A 20,226-nucleotide genomic window follows, 5' to 3' on the forward strand; every position below is an offset into this window, starting at 1 on the left:
GTGGGCGCTGAGGATGAGGTCGACCGTTTCAACTACCCGAAGCCGTTAAGGGGGGACAAACAGACACAATTACAGACAGACACACCAAACTTTTTGCGTTGAAGGTCCCTAAGAAAGACTATTGTCTTTAAAAACACTTGGGACAAAAAGGTATTTGAACCTTGCTCCCTAGCATGCCAGCCCAGTATTCCACCACTCCGCATGCCAGCTTTTTTTATTGTCTGCTTACGGAGCCAAGTCTGTAATTAAAATTTCGTTGCAACGTGGCTTTACAGAAGCTTCATGTTAGGAAACGAGTCGCGTTCATACTAAAAGAAACCTTTCAAAACAGCAAGGAAATAACCACGAGTGACGCAATGCGAATCCCGTAAGGAGTTGGTCGCCGAATGGTCTAAGCCATTACAAAAGCCTCATGCATAATTCTTCATTGTTGTCTTCTGCAACAAAAAATCGATTTGCGCAAAACTTCTTGAATGTGTGTAGCCAGTACTGCGTTTTTCCGAAGAAAGACGAAGAATGGTATAAGAAATGCCTCTTTATTAGAAGAATGTTACTTGGGGCGTAGTCGGTACCCTGTGAGAGCACTTGTAGCAGGTATGCAAAATGTGTGCATAAAATAGACTAAGGCTGCTTTTCAGGATTTTGTCGTGACTGTGCAGCGCGTTCTACGTAGGTGTAGTGTTTTTTTTTCTTGTGATCTGTGATATATAATCAGCTACAGAGTGCATGTGTAAAGGTCAGTCATTTTGCATAGATGTTACGGGGATATAAATATTACATCAGTGCTACTCTTTAAATATCACTTTCACGCGTAGTGAATCGCAAGATTAACAAACCTGATCTAGAGTATTGCCATGAACTCTCGTTTGAGTGAGCGTCAAGCGGCCCAAGAAAATAGATCACTTAAGTGAAAGTTTACCTAAGTGAACATTGACTACAATACACAAAACAACTAAGCATAAATTATGTCAAACGTGTGAAATGCACTTTATTTCGAAACGAATTTTGTCTTTGTTATTTGGGATAACTCTACAAAAATGCATATTAACAGACAATACAGAAGAAATCGTTAAGCAGGAAAGTCAGGGAAATTAGGCAGTTCATCAAGCTAGGTTCTCTACCCTCGGTGTAAGAATAGCAAGTGAGCTATCAAAAGAGGGAGAGGAAATAGGGAGAAGAAAAAGATGAAAAGCACAATAGAACATTCACACAAACATGAAGTCAGTTACAAGCCCATAATGCTCGTGTAATAGACAAGCAGCAGTAATTGCTGCCGCAGCCAATTGCCACGTTGTTGTTTTTTTTTTTGAATTCTCGAGAAGCTGCTTGGTCGCCTTCAGCTGCGATATCTACTGTAGAAGAAAATCAAGAATATATTCAACAGCCATTTTTCTATTGTCACAGTGCTCTAGAGTGAACGCCAGTGACTGTGCGTGAACATCATATGGAAATAAACAAAGCTGTCCACAGAGTCTGCGCACTACCTCTGGCACAGCTCGCTGCAGGTTGCCACCTTCTCTTTCTCTAATGTATCTTACAGCCTCGGCTAGAGATGTAATATTTAAATCGGCCTCTTACATGACAAGTTTCTTTTCGCCTTCTCGTTTAGTTTTGGATGAACACTAGAAACAATTTACTAACATGATAGCTGTGCGTAGATACCGAAGCGCACGTGGCTTGTTTTAAATGCGAAGCATTTCCTAGCGAACTTTGAAGACTTTGAGCGTATCTATCTATCTATCTATCTATCTATCTATCTATCTATCTATCTATCTATCCAGCCGCTCACGTTTGGGTCTCTCGTAGTCACCCCTTTAACTTGGCGTGAACCAAAATCAGCATCGGAGAATAAGATGGGTTGACGAACATGACACGTTGGTCTAGACTTGATTAATCTCACAATCCAGTCGCGTACCTCGTCAAGCACTTCCAGTCAGACAGCGGCACATACCCACAGGCGGGTATGTGCCAGGGGTATCCGGGTATGTGCCACAGGTGTGACACCTAAGGGCAATTTTAACGCGTAAGCATTAACAAATACCCAACATTGGTAGCGTCGACCCAATGATGGCATAGAACAAATTTCAGTGTTAACAAAAACCTGAAATAGGCAGCGTTCACCCCACCCCCTTTCAATGAATGCAAATATTGATTTTCCGGGTCCCAGCAGGAATCGAACCCAAGCATTCTGCGTGGCAGTCAAGCATTCTACCGCAGATCTACGTCAGGTCTCGGAACTACTTTTCAAATAGACGCTAATCTTCATGAAATATCGATAGTGGTTGCAGTGCTGCAAACCTTATTTTATAAAAATACATATGCATTCCTTTGATAGAGCCGTCACGTCGGGTTAACGTCAATTGTGGTTAGGAGCCGTGCGCTGAAGTTGATTTATGTAGCAGTGTCCAAGGCCAGCATCTTGGCGAGGATCAGCGCTTCATATCAGCTTCTGGAGTTGCTGATACGCATGTTCCAGTTGGCGTTATTGCGCAAGTGCAAACAACTGGTTATGTACACATCTGGAATTCTTCAACATATGTCTGTGCATGCAACACTTGTACGTATACTTGGAGTCTTTTCATGGCGGGTCGCTTAATAAAAAAAGCTGCAACTAGGTCACCTGGCCTCCACATGCTTCGCATAACGTCAATTCCCACGTACATGGGTTCTGCCGAATTTTCGTCTTCAGCACAACCGTCTTGCTTCGGCGGAGCTTTATGGGCAAATGGTGTTGCACCGCCGACCATGAATGGGCGAATAGGAGGTGGATTGCATTGGGTGCGCCAGTGCGACAGAGCGCGAAACTGCGTTGAGTATTCTAAAAAATGAGACCCAGTGAGCAGATGAAGTTTATTAACTGAAATATTCAACACTCGAATTTCGTTTCAATCTAAAGACTACCGTTTTATAACAAACACGCTTAAAAATTCAAAGGTCAAGCACACATAATCCAACAACTCACACTCGTACATAAGGTTAGAGAAGAATCGGAAGAATTCTTCTTTTGATTGATTGATTGATTTGTGAGGTTTAACGTCCCAAAACCACCATATGATATTGAGAGACGCCGTAGTAGAGGGCTCCGGAAATTTCGACCACCTGGAGTTCTTTAACGTGCACCCAAATCTGAGTACACGGGCCTACAACAATTCCGCCTCCATCGAAAATGCAGCCGCCACAGCCGGGATTTGATCCCGCGACCTGCGGGTCAGCAGCCGAGTACGTTAGCCACTGGACCACCGTGGCCGGGCAAGAATTCTTCTTTTATCCACCCTTGTAAGTCCGAAGGGTGACCAGTACGGGCAACAGATGCTCTTAGATGACAAAGGCGCCCTTGTTATGGGTAAAGCTCTAGGCACGACCAGAGCGGACGCGTTCAATCATTGGAGCGCCACAAAAGGGTCACGTGCATCCTGTGGAACTGCTAACACCCCCTGTAGACTTATTTCTGCCTTGTGGCGTAAGTGTCTTGCGCATAGGCCGCATTTCGGGTTCACAATCACATAGTGGTAGGTGGCGTTGTGCCCGCGAGCGTGCCCGCAAGCGTGCCTGCGAGAACTATCAGTTAAGAAGAAGGCGAAAGAAGCTGAGACCGTGGACAACTGGCATGATTAAGAAATCCGCACTAGAGATCTATCGAACTTTTAAGGAGGAAGTTTTCAAGGAAATGATCAATGATATTACTCGGAGTAGTTCTTTACGGTTTGAGGTCAGGACGAGAGTATTGCGAACCAATACATATCGGGCCAAATACGAAGGGGTAGACGCGGTATGCAGTGCGTGTAGAGAGGAAGAGGAAACTGCCGAACACTTGATAATGTTCTGTAAAGGGCTTCACCCTGTAGTTCAGAGAGACGGCGCAGTTTTTCAAAGCACTGGGGTTTAGGGACAGGCAGGGCAAAATAGACATTAAGCTGGTAGAAACAACTAGAAGGAGGTTATCTGATTGGTGGCTAAATTCAAAGCACGAGTGAAAATTAAACCCTTCACCTCAAAGTACCAGTCCTCAACCTCGCTATTTAATGCAAAGAAATAAATCTACGTTTTGGCTGACTGAGTAGTACGGCTTGGTGGCGTTAGCCACCACCAGATCTAAAAAGTACAGCCATATCAATCAATCCATCTATCCATCCATTCATTTGTTATCACCACCATCATCATCATGGTTAGTGCGTAGCACCGGTAGGACTTCCAAAGTATACTGCAAATGCTGTGTTATACTTTGAAGCACGAATACCAACCTTATTAGGTCGCTTTAACATTCTTACTGTGCAGACCTTTTTACGACTAAATGAAGCACCGTTTAACCCTGAACAAATTATTTTTATTTCCAATTCTGACCTATGCTTCTCCGTGCATTGGCCCAGATTTCGCAAAACACAAATAGTATTTATTCAATCGTTACTTGAGCCTCTAAATTTACAACTTCGTGATCTGATTCCTTTATCTGAGCATCAAAATTCTCCAGAAATTGTTTACCATGATATCTTCCCAACTCACGCTAAGCTATTACCTACAGGCATTTTAAATGGTGTATTGCAGGACGATTTCAGTACTCTGGCAAGAAATGTCATTATAGCAATGGACGCATCTCAATCACATGAAAAATCAGGCGTTGGAATATATTGCCCCGTACTTGACTGGTCATTTTCACTTCGCTTACCGGATTTTCTTCCTGTCTTTCTGGCTGAATTTATGGCAATATTGTTAGCGTTGCGAAAGGTAAATATTTCCATTCCAATCGTAGCAGTCATAACTGATTCATTATCAGTGTGCTCTTCTCTGTGCGCATCTGGTCGCTCACCCATACTGAAACTTTTTAAATCATTGGTTCCCTGTCATCTCCGAAGTGTTCATTTATTCTGGACACCAGGGCACAAAGGTTTGTTGTTAAACAAAATAGCTGATTCTCTTGTGAAGGCATTGCATTCGACACCAATTATTCCTATTTTTCCTCATACTGTATACATGACGGTGGCGCGATTTCGCACACTTAAAATCAGGCAAAATTTATAAGACCTGAATTTATAAGACCTGCACTGACGGCTTCTCCAGAGTACAAACACTTGTTATTCCCCTGGCGCAGTGAACTGTCTAATTCAAGCATGATGGAAGTTGTCATCAAGAAATTTCGTTGCCACATTACCTCCCTCAATTTTTTACTTGCATAGATTAGGTATATTGAGTTCCCCTATGTGCATTTACTGTGATGAAGAGGAAACGATCAGTCATTTTTTACTACATTGTCGCCGTTTCGATTTATTCAGGCAAAGCATACTAGCACCACCTCTTCAAAGACTGGGCTTGCAATTATCACAACCTGATCTTCTTTCATTTGGAGCCTCTACAGTGGGTTTCAGCCACAGGGATGTTTTATTCGCCGTTCAGGAATACATCAGAGCGACAAACAATTTTCTTGCTAAATTACGGTCTCACTATTTTTCTTTTTTTTCTTTTCTGCAAACTTGATATCGGCATTTCAAATCAAAATAAAGTTACAAAAGTTTTGTAGGAATGACGCAATGCTGAAAGTATAGGGCAAATTCACCTTATAATTGGCCAATCCCCTCCTTTGGGTACGAGCCATTTGCACAGAGAAACAACAACAACAACAGTGGCGCCTGGCGTCATGCCTGGGTGGGGCGCCCGAGATATGAGTGGTCGTTTCTGGCTGGTGGTGGTCGGCGCGACTGGTTGTCTCTCGCGTGGGTGACCGGTGTATGTTATGGCACCAGTTTGGTAAGTCAAGTGTTGGCGAAGCCGCCTGGCGTGTGTTCTTGCGTTCTTCATGTTGTTGAGTGTTATGCACTATGGTGTAAGATTGTTTGTCGTGTTGATCACAAATGATGTTATTCGGCTGACGATATTGTCGTTTTAAAGTAGTTAAATACACGTGTGTTAACTGACTTTTTTTTTCGTTCCAATTATGTCTGCTGTTTCCGTTCAATGCAAGAGCTTGGGGCTCACGCCACATCGAGATCCCACAATCCATACGCTCTGTGCTAGTGTTGCGGCCAGTGCATGGTCACTGCCAACATCGAAGCAACCCCAAATCGTAGTCTCCGAAGGGCGAACACTTCTAAGCGGCTAATCTTGTTTAGCTGAAACTTTTTTGCATAAAGCGCATAAGAAAACCAGCAAGAATTTCCGAAAGATTCATTAATTTGAAATACTCGTTTAACCAACATTCACACAAGTAACAGTTCAGTGTACTCACAATTACCTTCTTTCACAAATTAGCTTTTGTCACTAGCTGGCTTCCTTGAGCTGACAAGCGAGCAGTGTCGAGAACGGCTTAAATATGTTTCCGTAAACAGACGTAACTAAACACACATAATCAAAGTCCCAGGTCCGAAGTGCAGCTCTTAATAAAATATAGTAGATATGTATTACAGCGCTGTGAAGCGGCGCCACCAAACATTCAGGGTGTAAGTTTCAGTTTATTTTGCCCGTTAAAATGAAGTTAGGCTTACTAAACGGTGTTTTTGAGGAGTTTTTGACTGAACTAGGCCACAAGCGTGCCGAACCTCGCTGCATTGGCGCCAGGGTGGCAGCCTGCAACAACATTGTCAGGTGTCTGCCACCCCGTGTTACCTTTTTATCTTGCGCTCGTCCTGTGCGCGTTCTTTTTGCGCGTTTTTCGTCTTGAAAAGCGCGCAGCAAAATGACATTTGTTTGCCATTTATCACGTGACTTTCCAACATGTTGATATCACATTCACTGCTGCATTTTGTGGCAAAAGTATGAGCTTTTTGTAATGTGGAATAATTTGCAAAGGCTTCACTGAATGGACCCAAGACGACACATGTACTGTACTCTTAAATATGTATGCGCGCGCGTTTGTGTGTGCGTGTGCGTGTGTGTGTGCGTGTGTGCGTGCGTGTGTATGTGTGTGCGTGTGTGTATGCGTGCGCGTGTGCGTATGCGTGTGTATGTGTGTGCGTGTGTGTATGCGTGTGTATGTGCGTGTGTGTGTGTGCGTGTGCGTGTGCGTGCGTGTGTGTGTGCGTGTGTGTGTGTGTGCGTGCGTGCCTACAAATTCTGCACAATGTTGTGCCGGAGAATCGTTGAATAGTTTTCGAGCCCGGGCCTTAAAAGCCACAGAATAACTCATAGCATACGACAAAAAGCATATGTTAGGAAAAAGTCTTTTTTAGCGAGTTGTTGACTCAATTTGGACGCCCGGCCGCGTTAGTGCCTTTGCGACAGCTTTCGGCCACATCGAGAAATTTCCAGCAATGCGTGGTGAGCTGGCGGGTAGTGTAATTACCCCAGGGAGCCTGTACGCACTGAACAAATGAGGTTAGCGCTGAGGCGAACACAACGGCCAGCGAGGGACCGTGTCAACACTCAGCCCCTACTAATTTTCCCTCTGATTGAATTATTTGATGGAGGTGCGTAAAATTAGTGTTTCGTGGTTGTTTCATCGCACCGGTTTTGCGTCAGCGACGCCACAATGTTTGTAAGTTTATATGAAAAAAATATTCAGGATGTGAAAAGTGTAGGCGAAGGAAAGCCTTCTTACAATCGCCGCAAAGCAAGCATTCTTTGAAACTTAGCGTTGTGGCTCAGTTGAGGTCTCTTGCGTTGAAACAAATTATATTTGGTGAGCTGAATTGTGTGCTGAAAGGTGCTGAAAGTTGTTTATCGTAACACGTAGTCCATGGTTCTAACAGTGTCAAATGAAACGGGAACAGCAGCAAGCCTTATCGACAGTGTAGAGCGCGCCGTCCAGTTATCAACGTTGACAGGTGTGCGCATACTGTTCGGCAGCTCTGCGCTTATACGCTTGCCCTGCCCACAGTGATAGCTGGACGGCATGCACTATACCATCGCGAAGGCTTGCCGCTGTTCTGATTTCATTTGACGCTGGTAGTACATGTAGCTTTTTAGGTTACATAAATTGGTAAGGTAGCTGCCACCACCATCCACAAAGTGACGTTTGTGCTTAAGTTTTAATTTCATTCTCATAATGAAGTGAACAAGCGTAGCACCAAGAAACGGCAACCATTACGTATTAAATTTATTGTATTTCAGTAAAACAACAATATGAAGACGCAAAAACCACGGTACGTACTGAAAAGCAAAAATAACTTGCAAAAGAATTCATTGTAATATAAGAGAATTTAGATCCCTTTTAACCGGCTGTTTCAAATAGGACAACTTTTTAGTACTGTCCCTAGGCTTAATAATGCGAAACTGGCACGTCATAACATCACGGCGTCAAACATATTGTCGTGTACGTTCATTGACTTTCTCTGTACAAAATGATTTGCGAAATAAAATACTATGCTGCTCAGCTGCCTATACATTGCATAGAAAATTCAGTACAGTTTGAGTGTTAAGGAAGGTAAACGTAATGGCGCTAGAACGAGAAAAAAAGGAGTCATGGCACATGATATGAGGATCTTGGCTCTTTTAACTACAACAAACACGCTGAAAGGTGCGCTGCTCAAACTTTTCACGTGTACAGTACTTATAGCCATTTTATCTGTAAGGAAGTCTTCGGATTTTACATTGGTGCCCTAACCACACCCCATTTTTAAGTAGGTCCACAAAACACGTGCAAAACACGAGAGCACCCCGATGGCGACACAGCACTAAAATCGTTCATGAAGCTGACATGAAACCAGTCTCTGAAGAGTTCGTCTTGGTGGGGCTTCGTAGCATTTTTCAGCACCTGGAGAAGACCACCAACAAGTTGGCCAAGGCCAGCGAAGGACTGCACGATGAGACGACTGATGACGAGGTGCTAGCAAAGATGGACTCTGAGCTTCTAAGACATCACCTAAGCCTCCTAAGACATCACCTCGAGCTCGAGGAGCTACATTTTTGAACTTCCTGGTCATCAAGGTACAACAGTAAGTTGCCAACAGACGTTTCTCTACCAGAGAAGGCAGCTTAGCAGTATAGGCATTTCAAAAATGAAGTACCTCGTGTGTCTGAGCTCGAGGCTCTAACCTTCTGGCGTTAAAAAATTTACATATGTCTTTGACGAGTGATTATAATCATCTTCCCGCTCGTATGATCACGTGCTACGTGACGCCAAAACAAGCAGAAAGCTTGTTCCACACTTGCCGTCATGGCTACAAATGGCGCTGGCTGACACTACAACGTTTTATTGGCACACACACACCCAGCAAAGTCGATGGAGGGATAGCCGTTCTTGCAGCTCAGTTGTTAGAGCATCAGACGCTTTATTTTAAGGTCAAACGTTTGGTCCCTCCCCACGGAAATATATCTTTTCATTCACTTTTTTTTCTTCACATATACTACAAAACTACCTCAAATAAATTTCCCTATACTTTTTTTGGCAAGATTGCCTGTTAGATCTCATTATTAATGACTTCTTTATTTTATACGCCGGCGCTTACCAGGTATACGTCTACCTTACTTTCCTTGCAATGGCGTTAATAAATAAGCATGCTTTATCTTTGTTCTTGTGTATCTCTACACCGCGTCAGAAAACATCCCTGCACAATAAACGGAAATGACCTAAAATAACATCAAAAACTGAGTGAACCACTTGTCGTCTAGCGCATTACCTTTCTAGGTTTTTTTACCACCTACTATTGAAGTAAAAATTTACTCTCGTGCTAACTGAGTTTTTGAACGTAGGAAGAGTAGTAATTAATTACCCGAATGAGGTTTTGAGCGGGTATAGAGAGAGTAAATATTTACTGCCTTCGCAAGGTTTTTGAAACGATTTATGGGAGTTATTTCCGGTTAAAAAATAAAAGTTGACGGGTGCATTCGCCCAGAGTCGACAAAATTATTAAATATCCAATGGCGGCAGAATCGATGACACATAGTTACAAACACGCACACACCACAAATACAGAATAAAACACCACTCGAACAGACTGCACGTGTTTATTGTTTAGTTTTTTTTTATTTCCGGTTAAACTTCAAAAACGGGTTGCTAAGAAAACTATATTACAATTTACAAAGAACTATGCAAAAAACTTAAAAATAACTAAGGCCGTCAAGCATAACTATAACAAATCACGTCCTAGAATTCTTTCATGGTCAGTAGGGCTTCTACCCTTTCTACCCATTAAGGCACACATTTGTCTGTTCTTACCACCTCGAGTAATCTTGAGATGCTTTCTTTAAAATACTCTCTTGCTGTTCTCCTGTCTGGATCACAATGAAATCCAGCCATTCTAGAGCGCCATATACTGTGCAAGGCAGTCATCATGATAAAATTGAAAGGTAATCTATCATCATTCTCTATTGCGAAATACCTGATCCCATGAGGCTCTAACGGGTACTCTTTTTTTATTGTATTTTGTAATACGTCCCAAAAATAAACTGCTTATCAACAATGCAGAAAAGCATGGTCAATAGTTTCTGGTTTCTTACAGATAAGACAGTGAGGTCCCCAAGGCATTTAAAACCCACGCTCCTCTAGGAAGGTTCTTACAGGAAGTGTTCTGGTGTGTAATTTGAAAATGAACGTTTTTGCACTTAGAGCTGCTGGCATTTTGTTAACTCGTTTAAGCACATTATGACCCTTGCCTGCTGTATAAAGCGCTCTGTACAGTAGTATGTGGAGCATCACATAAATATTTGTACAGTTTTTTCTTTCCAACAGACCACAGGTAGTCAGTTGAAAAACGAACACACAAAAACCGCACGCTGGCCACAACTTCCTTCATGTATCCTTGCACAGCCTCTGTGGTAACATGAGTGCTCACAACAAACTCGGGCAACAGTCTACTTAGTCTTGTTTGACACACTGTTAGTAGGAAAGGATCTCTTGTCTCGCGAAAAAAGAAAGACCTATTTACTAACTGCTTGATAAACAGATGTCCTAGCCCAGGGCCTCCACAGTTCACCCGCCTAAACAAATTCGTGTGACTACACCTTAACCAGTTAGACCCCCACACAAATATTGCAAACATCCGATGTAATTTTTGCACATTAACCCGGGAACAGTACAGCACTTGCATCACATATACAGCTTAGACACAAAAAAACCAGTTGCATGCAGTAGCCCTGGCAAACATGGACAGATAAGTTGCATTCCACCTACTCGCTTTCTTTTTAATTTCTTTCGTTTGTGGTGTCCAATGTTCTTCTGTACTTTTGTATGACTCGAGCGGTACTCCGAGGTATTTAACTGGCGTTTTTTTCCATTAAATGGCTGCAGAAAATTCTGGTGTTGAAGGCCAATATCGATGCCAGAAGCCGAGGCATCTACCCCAGTTTATGTGGCTTCCTGTAACTTCGGCGAAAGATTTAGAAACTCTGATTCTTCAATACCTTCACAGGAAGTGATACAAATCGCTACATCATCAGCGTATGCGAGTAGTTTGACGTCTAAAGATTGTACTCTAAGCCCTATATTGATGTCATTCTGCAATATCGCAGAACATAAAGTTTCAATATAGATGCAAAACAACAGTGGACTAACAGGGTAACCTAGAGGCACTTTGCGCTCAATTCTAATGGGGGGGGGGCAATGTATTGTTGGTAATTAGTCTCGTACTACCATTTTGATATGCTATGGTTACACCGTCAAATATTATCTTACCAACATTACTGTGCTTCAATACTGCAAACAAAAGAGCGTGGGCAAAGCAATCGAACGCTTTCTCCAGATCCAGCTGGAGTATGGCCACACGAGCTTGACTGGTGTCAACACATTCGAGCACGGATCGCATTTTATGAACATAAGTAACTATGAACCAACCTTTGATTCCACACGTTTGATGTGGGCCAACGATGTCTTTTATTACTGACTGAAGTTTAGCCACCAAAATTTTTATTATTAATTTGTAGTCTACGTTTGTCTGTGCGATTGGCCTGTACGCTGTGACGTGCATGAGCTTTTGAACCTCGCATGTTTTCGAAATCAGAACGGTACACGATTCACCAAAGGATGGTGGTAATTTCTTTTCCTCATATGCCTTATTAAAAACGCCCGCAAGTATTGAAGACAATTAACTTTTAAAACATTTGTACCACTTGGCACAAAGATCACCTAGTCCTGGAGATTTTTCGGGATTTAACTTGTCAATCGCCCGTTCAACTTCAGATGCAGATATAGATAATTCCAAAATGTTTTTCACTTCCTCACTGACATGCGCCATGCGTCCTATATATTCTTCTTCAAATCTTTCTAGGTTTACCTGTGTACACGCAAATAGGTTTTCAAAATGACATGAGGATACGGATAAAATGCTGTCCGTATCGGTTACTTCGTGACCATCCATTTCTATTTTTTTTCGATATGATTACGTCGAGCGTTCGTTTTCTCCATCCCTAAAGCTCTTTTGGTTGGCATCTCTACAGCCGCTAAAGCCTCACAGACTGCACGCGTTACACGACTGTACTTTCGAATTTCCGGTATATATAGGCACGGCTTTTTGACCGGCCGTGTGGTACCAGCAAGAGAGCTCTTTCTTTGCATCGACTAATAACAACGGTTAAAGGAGCAAGCGTAAACTTGAGGTGGGTTGTGGCCACTAAATGTCACGCCGACCTTTTATTATATATCGACCCAATCTCACCTTTTTGATTATCCAATAGTTACTTGACTCACCGAGCTCTTTTCCACTCACGTGTTAGCACTGCTGATGCGCAAGTCCATAAAATATACCCAAGTACACACAAACCATGGCAGCTCAATGATATTCACTGAGTGACGGTGCACAAACACCGCAGCCGCACGTATTCATGACAACGGGCGTGGAAGAGCGGTGCACGATTGCATACAAGCTGCTTACCGACTGCGGGCTAGGCCTTCTCGAGGAGCACGGCTACGCGATGAAACACAGCTGGTGATCACACAGTACACATCCTGTGCGAATTTCGTCGTCATTTCAGACGCAAATGAACACGTGTCGGCTATCTGCGGGGTCTTACGGGGTTGGGGCGATGTACAGTGGTGAGCACTGTTAGGGTGAACACGCGAGCGCTTGGCCGACGGCACTATCTAGCGCCACGTAACAGCCATCGTTAGAAACATTGCACATGCGCAGCATGTGCTTTGCGAAACACTCTTTCCAACACGTGCATCGCGTCATCGATACGCTTGTTCGTCGTCTGCTAGCCGCATTTTTTGTTCGTTGAGCTGATACCTTCTGCATTTCAAGGTCCATGTGGATTGAAGATTGGCGCGTGAAGAAAAAAAGTGAGTGTAAGAGGGATAATTATTAAACTTTTTATTCAAGAAAATCGCACTTTTGCAATTTAAGTTAAACAAGACCATGAGAACAAATATAAAAACATGAGCAAACCTAATAGCGAGCCATGTGACCACTTACAGCAACGACTGCAGCTATTCTGGACGGTAACGAGTCGTAAAGTGATCGAACACATTCCCGATCGGCTTTCAGCCTTTCCCACTCGTTGCTGACTTTCGCCTACAACTGGTCCGAAGTCGCGGAATAAAGGAGCTTCCTTGCCAAAGATGCTTTCAGATGGCCCCACACGTTTTCTATCACATTCAGGTCCGCTCCTTTCGGAGGCCATTCCAGTAGCTGCATGTCCTGCTCCGCCTGGAACTCCTTGACAGCCCGCGCCAGGTGTAACGGTGACCGGTTCTGTTCTAACATGTAATCACCATCTGGGAATAAACTGCTTGCATATGGCAACAGCACATTGTTTAAAATGTTGCAGTATTGTTCGAACGATAAGTGTCCACGTATACGTTGCAGGGGCCCTAAACCATATCTTGAAACAGCACCCCACACGCTCACACTCGATCTCCCACTGGCAGAAACACCTTGCACGTTGTCTGGGTCGTTCCTGCATGGCATTTTGACGTTAACTAAACCAATTGCTTTTCAAAGCAGGAAGTTTGCCTTACCGTGTGCCTGGTAGTCTCCAAACACGCAATCTTTGGTCTTGTCGCGTCGAAAACGTCGACTCATCCGAAAAGATGACGCGACCCCACTCTTCTGATGTCCATGCTTCGTGTAACTCAGCGAACTGTCGTCGTGCGTCCTTGTGTGCCGCCGTTAGTAGTGTCCTCTGCGCTGCGACGCGACAGCGAAGGCCTGCAGTACGCAGGTGACGTCGAACAGTGGTGTCCGAAACGTCCAATTCCAAGTCCTCGCGTATTGCTAGGGCTGGCAAGAAAGGGTTTCGAACAGCAGCTGCAACTATGAGGGCGTCTTTATCGTCTGTGGTAGCTTCAGGGAGGGGCGCGCAGGGTGCATCCTGAATGCGACCTTCATACTTGCAGGCTTGAATTATCCTGTTCACAGTCTTCAGGGGCCTAATAACTAAAGCGCCAATATACCGCTGAGAATAACCTTTCAGGGAAAGATCTACAATTGAGCACCGTTCATCATCAGGAACCCTAGCAATAATGCGATCTTGTGACAGAATGAATCGCTGCAAAAGATGCTTGGTTTTTTTATATACGACGTTGCATGCACAACAACTATAAAGGGAATGAATAGACACGCTCCCATACATATACAAGTTTTTTGTCTTGTTCTGTTAAAGCACAGATGTTTAGGGAAATCTTAAAATGCAGTATGCATGGGCTTAGAAAACAAATATTGCGGCTAGCAGGCGACAAAGAAGTGCACTCATGACGTCATGCGCGCGGTGGAACAATTATTTTGTGGAAGGCGTGATGCGCATGCGCAATGTTTCCAGTGATGACCGTAACGGGGCCCAGACAGTGCCATCGGCCACGCACGCGCGTGTTCACCCAAACAGTGCTCACCGCTGCACATATGTACTTCCGACGAAAGAGACGGCCCGTCTCGGTTTTTTTCGTGCTCACTGGCAGCCGCTTGTTGGTTCCATCTGGCTCGTATCGGTGCTCGCCTTCATGCTACATGTTTGAGAACAGTTGACGCATGGGGCGGACAATACGGGCTGCACTTTACTCCAAGAGACATTGTCTTCTGTGGAATCAAGCCCCGCCGCGGTGGTCTAGTGGCTAAGGCACTCGGCTGCTGACCCACAAGTCGCGGGTTCAAATCCCGGCTGCGGCGGCTGCATTTCCGATGGAGGCGGAAATGTTGTAGGCCCGTGTGCTCAGATTTGGGTGCACGTTAAAGAACCCCAGGTGGTCGAAATTTCCGGAGCCCTCCACTACGGCGTCTCTCAAAATCATATAGTGGTTTTGGGACGTTAAACCCCACATATCAATCAATTCTGTGGAATCAAGTATATGCGATGCTTCATTCACCTGCCCCGGCGACACACTCCCACTGGTCTCTGGCGGCCGCGGCTTGGTGCCGACGACATAGTGAAGCGTTTTGCTTATCGCTTCTCTAGGAAGCAACCATGAACGATGACACCAGATTGATTTTGTTGACACCGGCAGATCTTCGCGATTCGGCACGGAAGCGAAGTATCCGCGACGTGCAGGTTCGGAGGCGCTCAAATGCGCACGGTCGCTCGATGATGTAGGAAACACGTGGAATCCATCAGCTCAACCAGACACACAGATCCCGAGGTTCTTGCACCGTCTGTCTCCAAAACCACCGCAGAGCAAAAGCCAACAATTTGCGAGAATATGCAGGACAACTTTCCACAGCAGATTTTCTTTTTTTCTAGAGCCCCCCCCCCCTTTTTTTTTCGTTCACAGAGTGCTGTCCTCGCTTGTTGTGCTTATGCTGCCCCCAGTTCCAGTGAAAGTGCGTTGATTCGAGGTCAGTGAGGAAACACGACGATGCACTCATAATCATATGCTGGCGTCACTCATAAGCATATGGCGGTTTGGGGACGTTAAATCCAACATATTGATCGCTCTTTCAAGCCGGGTGACCTCTTCAAAAAAGAGAGGTGCTGCCGACCGGAAGAAACTGTCCTAAAAACAATTACATTGAAGGTGTAAACCTGGCTCGGGCCAACTATACGTCACGTCCGAGGAGGCTTTTGGGACTGCGTGAATACATGGCTAGGTGCAGCAATGCATGAAAAACTGAGGACCATTCTGGCCGCCCTTCTCACGCATCTGACGTGTACGGCTTCACGCAAAGCTTCCGAAGTATTCAGAGGCCTGTTATGCTGAGCCCCGCGATAGCCTGCAAGGGGACGTTCCAAACAGGGGGCGTACTAGCTAGAGGGGCATTAGCAATTCAAATAGGCACCAAACATTTCGGGAAGTTAAACTGCTCGCACACAGTACGAGGGAAAGTGGCTTCAAGGCAGGTGAGAGTATTTCCGGAAGGTAAAATTTCTGGACAAGCGGATAGTGATGGCCCTGCAACCAAGTTGTTGTTGTCATTCACACAGAGTAGTTTAGGGTGTCTCTTCTTTGTGTTTTCTGCTTGCAACTTTCCTTTTCCTGAACTTTTGGAGAAACCAAGTGAGACAGGGAGACTGAAAATTGAACAGCAATACTTCGACACATGTAAAAAAAATCAATGAGATAATTGAGTACGAAGACAAAATTCGTCTTTGTACTCAATTTTAATTTTAATTTTAATTTGTCTTCGTACTCGGCTGTAATATTTAATATTACAGCCGAGTAAAAAATATAGCTGCCATGGAGTACGGAGTGGTTTGTAAATTCAAGTAAATTCACTCTTTTCGTTATGTTATATTATTATTAAGGTATATTGACCGCTTTCACGGACCAACTATTGTCGTGACCTCAAGATACTACAGATGACTTAAAGTTATGTAACTGAAACGGTATGGAAACGTTGAATCAACAAAACCAGCCAGCAAGTCAATAAATTGCTGGGGCAAATATAAATATTATTTTTAACTTGTGTAATGACTGAACTCCAGAACATTCTAAGGTTTTAGGCTCCTACTTGCGTGCTTTTTTGCAATTTAAAATCCTCTCAACTCCCGCCGTAACTATTGCAGTATTGCTAAAAACCAGAAATAATGTCAGCAATGCACTCCTTGCCTGACTGATTTGTTGATTTGACTGGTTTGTTGGTTGTTCTTCAGAGTCCTTGTGCAACCCTTCACGGGAGTTGGGCCATGAAACGGATGGTGCCTCATTTGTGAGATGGAATTGTTTTACCAGCCAAATTATTTAGATCCGGATGTTTAAACAAAGAACCCATTGGTAAATGATAGATTAGAAATAAAGTAAATGCAGGTATTACAAAAAACGAACAAGCTAATATTTGAAATAAAGTGAGTTCTTGCCCCAGCTTAACATTCCATTCGTTTTGTTGCCATTAGAAATCGCACACAGCCTCGCAAACGTTCCTGTGGCTAAATCCCTTTTCAGTGTGTTTATTTATTTATTTATTTATTTTTTATTTTACCCTCAGGACCCGAGGGCATTACAGAGGGGAGTGGGGATATACATAACGGAAGCAATGTAAAACAGCAAAGAAAAAAACTCATTGCAGATAAGTAAATGAAATAAAGTAATTAAGTAAGTGAAATGAATGACAACAATTCAATCAGGAAAAAGGTCTATTAACAATAATAGGCTTATATATGCACACAAATATGTATACATATATACAAACATATACATATTGCCACAGGCATGGAACGAGGTTGAACAGACGTTGTGGTCGTTCTGTAATCATAAGACAATATACACACAAACATTTAGAGAAGATCCATGGTTTTACGAAACATATTATATCAGTTATATAGCGATATCATGGGAAGATCATTCCAACTGACACAAGTTTTGGGTATGAATGAGTCATGAAAACATTTGGTGTGACATGATGAAACTCCAACTTTATTGCGGTGATCAATGCGAGCTGATATGTATGATGGCCTTGTTGATAATTTCTGTTTGCTGCGAAGAAAAGGACCACAAGACGAAGTATATTTAGAGCCAACCTATGGAGAGGTTCTTCTAACAGTCTCTTCCTTTGGTTTGTATATAACCTGCATGTTAAGAGGAAATGGTGATGGCATTCAATCTCGTTGCACAGGAGGCATAGGGCAGATAGTGCCAGAGCAGACCTGTGTAGATAAAAATTTAGGGTTGGGGGGGGGAGGACTCGGCATCGTAGCCCCGTAATTGATATCTTCAAATATTCTAGAGGAGCACCATTGATTTTTCCAGGGTACTTAAGATGGCAAAAATCAGATGTTGCCAAGTGAGATTTTTCAAAATGATCTGATATTACAAATTTTCCCAAGCGCGCCATGGCGATAAATGCTAGAGTCAGCAATATAGAAATTATGGGATAATTAAGTGAGGGCACTGCGAGTGCATCTGCATATTCATTGAGAGTTAAACCTTTATGCCCTGGTATTCACACCAAGCGAATGAGTCGTAAATGTCTTGGGCAAGGGCATAAAATAATTTGAAAGCATTGGACATATTAGGCGCAGGTAATGAAAAACACACAGACAGGCAGCCTGAAAGAATTATAGCATCTGTTATTGATTGAGGTGATTTTCGTAATGTTAGAAGCATTGCAAGTCATTTCGCTTGATAAATAGGCGTAAACTCAGGTAAACGAATTGAAAAAGACCAATCCAACACTGCAGATGGAATTCCGACTCCTGCCTTCTCTTCTCGAACTGAAGCATCAGTTGCTATTACAATCTTTATGTCGTATCTTTCGAGGTGGTCTTTCAATTTCAAATCGGCATTTAGGTCTCTACTGGGAAGAGTTCTGCAGTTATTAGAAAATATATTGTCGAATTCTATTTTCATTGTTTGAATGGGTGTTCTTAGTACCCGCACTTTACAAATGTTAACTTGCAATGTTTCCAAGAGCTTCTGCACGACGATCACTTGTGGATGCTTTAATGTAGACCACTGTTGGTTAAAAAATTTGATTGCTCATTCTCAGTAAGAAAATAAGAGCCCCTCGAAAAATTCATCTTCTTTGCTAATGGCTCAGAGAGGTCATTACAGCCATGATTTACCGAACGTTAAAACAGGTAAGGAAACATGTGTGGACATACATACATACAAACGTACATACATACATACATACATAAATACATACATACATACATACGTACATACATACATACATACACACATACATACATACATACATACATACATACATACATACATACATACATACATACATGCATGCATACATACATACATACATACATACATACATACATACATACATACATACATACATACATACATACATACATACAGAGACAGACAGACAGACAGTCAGACAGACAGACATTGTATGTCTATGAATGGTGCGATTCACTGATTTGAACGGAGCCTACGCGAAAATTTTCTTAGCGGTTTTTGACGTCTCCGTCAGTAGTACTGGTGCTCTGTGAAAAGCCATGCACAGGTTTAGTTTTATGACGTTGAGCAGTAAAATGGAATAAAAGTAAAAGAATTCTTCTGAGGTCATGATACTTCATACTATTTTCACTGAATTCAAAGTGGGGCCATTCTAATTGAATTAAAACGTTGGGTCCATTATTTAGGAGCCAAAATAAACAGTATACAGCTTTCGCAGACCATCATATCTTAAAATATTTTTCTACTTATGTTGTTTTCTTCTCTGTATATAAACGCACCTATGCTTTGTCAACTGTTGCATGACTGCTTTTTTTTAAAAAAAAGCTTCTTGTGCTCGCTGTAACAATTAACAGCCTTGCTTCTTTCTTTTGTTTTCAAAAATAGAAAGACACCAACGTAGTTTGAGGCAAGAAGCATTGATCAACTCCAACCTCAGTGATTATTTAACGTTGGTGAGTGCCTAGGAAACAGCCACGTTTCAAGATATCCTGGATTAAAATCGCCCCTTCCTGGTCACCTCGCAAATAAATGTGTTCATGGTCTCCTCTTTTCTGTCTTTTTTAAAGAAAACGTAATTTTGTTCAATGTGACAAATCCCACTAAAAAATATATAGAGCATCTCTCCTAGCCAGCTTCTTTGCGGTGACCGTAGCTTATTGTATTGACGCTGGTAGAAGTCATCCGCGGAAAACGATGGGCTCTCGTTCACGTTGTCTTTTTCTAAACAGAACGTGCCTTCGCTGAAAGCCACTTGCTGGAATAAAATCATCTTGCAGAAATTATTCGCAAGTAGCCACCCCAGTAAAAAAAATAGTGCAGCAATCAGGGAAACCTCGCAAATGTTACGCTACGGCGTAGTGACAACCACGAACGTTTGCCCCGTGAAGCAACATTCCTTTTCTCTTTTTTTTTGTTTTAGAGACATTGTTCTCTCGTGATACCTGAAAATAGAACTTTTGGTATGTTTGTCGTTCTGTGTATTTTCTGTTCTTTGTGTTGCAAAGAGACGAAATGGTAAGAGGCAAACTCTCGTGTCCTGATTGGGATATGCACAACAACAGAAAACTAAAAAAACACAA

At 43.0% G+C, this 20,226-nt stretch overlaps 1 long non-coding RNA gene across 1 annotated transcript; it reads left to right on the top strand.

Annotated features, from left to right (window-relative positions):
• The first annotated feature begins 8,036 nt into the window (after window positions 1-8,036).
• LOC142786313 (uncharacterized) lies at window positions 8,037-19,652 on the top strand. The gene is made up of 3 exons (XR_012889002.1): window positions 8,037-8,069; window positions 8,668-8,861; window positions 19,532-19,652. It is a non-coding gene; the product is annotated as an uncharacterized LOC142786313 (long non-coding RNA).
• Window positions 19,653-20,226: the final 574 nt, after the last annotated feature.

This window comes from Rhipicephalus microplus, unplaced genomic scaffold, assembly GCF_043290135.1.
Source record: "Rhipicephalus microplus isolate Deutch F79 unplaced genomic scaffold, USDA_Rmic scaffold_22, whole genome shotgun sequence".
Taxonomy (NCBI): Eukaryota; Metazoa; Arthropoda; class Arachnida; order Ixodida; family Ixodidae; genus Rhipicephalus; species Rhipicephalus microplus.